Source organism: Benincasa hispida, chromosome 9, assembly GCF_009727055.1.
Source record: "Benincasa hispida cultivar B227 chromosome 9, ASM972705v1, whole genome shotgun sequence".
NCBI classification, from domain to species: Eukaryota; Viridiplantae; Streptophyta; class Magnoliopsida; order Cucurbitales; family Cucurbitaceae; genus Benincasa; species Benincasa hispida.
In genome coordinates this window covers 87,227,101-87,228,851 of record NC_052357.1, presented here as the reverse complement: position 1 = coordinate 87,228,851, position 1,751 = coordinate 87,227,101, and positions in this window count along the sequence as shown.

The following is a 1,751-nucleotide window of genomic DNA, read 5'->3' as shown; positions in this document are numbered from 1 at the left end:
ATTTATTTGAACTTGATCCATTCTTATGTCTCCACAAAAGTCCAAGTATTCATGTAATAGCCATGGATCTTAGTTTATTGGATTTAAACTTTACAAGTGTAATTTATATATATTCAATAACAATTTTATTGATTAAACGCTAATAATATCTTTATTGTACAATAAAATATGTTTAATATTACAAATTGCGAGTTTTAGGACATACAACCCAGCAGTCTCCACATACAGTTTAAAACTCGTAAGGTTGCCTTGGATGTTTGTTTACTGGATTTAAGGTTATTAAGACCAAATAGAAAATAATACAATTGAGGTTGATGCCCTAAATCTCATAGGGTCCTATAGTTTGTAAATATTGTCGAACAAACTCATTATGTATTTAATAAAATATATGATATTTTATTCATTGTCTATAAAATATACAATATTTTAGTTGCATTAACCATAAACTAATAAACTAACATCCAAGGTTATCTTTGTAACTTAAACATATAAGTGGAGACATATGGTGGATCATGTTTAAGTGATAACCTAAATGGTCTGTAGTAGATGGATAAGGCTGGATACCTTAGCCTGGTGACACTACGAGTATGATCCGCTTTGTAGGTGTTACAATTGTTGTAAAGCGCTACAAATGATCTGATCCTGATCATTCATGTATTAGACATGCGAGCAGGGATATTCTATACAAATGAGTATATATAAGACCGTACCATGAAATGTTTAATCTCATTATATAACATGGTTCATAATAGAGACTTACATTTCACCAGGATGACCATAGGTAACATGATTTGAATCCTGAGTGAGTTGTGAACTCTTGCCTATGAGGGTGGTCCTTTGATTTACATGGGTGAGAGTGACCAGATCGCTGACTCAACAAGCTTACCATTTGGGGATTCATCTGATTGGGGAGCTAGGAACATAACTACACAAGATGGAATTCATTTTTTCCCCGTGGCAAGGGTAAGTAGATAAATTTCTCCCTTAAGGACTGACTCCGGGTCTTGAATAATGTGGCGCCACACCCTCTCTGTTGGGGTTGATGCCTTAAAGTCTCGTGTCCTGTAGTTTGTAAATAGTATATGCGAACACCTGTGATGTTAATATATGATATTTACTTTACATCTTGTATTTTGCTCAGTTAATTGTTTTATTTGCTTTACCAATAACCAATAAACATAAAATCCCTGGTTATCGTATGTGACTCAAGCATGTATGTGGTGACATACAAGTAGATCATGTCTTGAGTGATAACCAAAATGGTCTGTAGTAAATGGATAAAGGAGGGAAACCTTATCCTGGTAATGCTACGAACACAGCCCGCTCTGTGGAATTATCACAAGTGTTGTGACTTATCACAGATGGTCTGATCTTGATCTTTCGTGTTGGGAACATGCAAGCGGGCGCGTCCTATACAAAGAGTTTGTAAGACCTAACCATGAAGTGTTAATGTCTTGTTATATGACACCGTTCATGACAGAGACTTCACTTCACTAGGATGACCATAGGTAACATGACCTTAATCCTGAGTGAGTTGGAAACTCCTACCATTGAGGACGGTTCTTTGATTTGTATGGGTCCGAGTGGCTAGGTCGCCAATTCAAACCTACCATTTTGGGGATTTGTCTGATTTGGGAGCTGGGAACTCAGCTACACAAGATGAAATTCACTCATTCCTCGAGGCAGGGGTAAGTAGATAGATGGCTCCCTTAAGAGCTGATTCTGGGGCTTGAACGATGTGGCACCACACA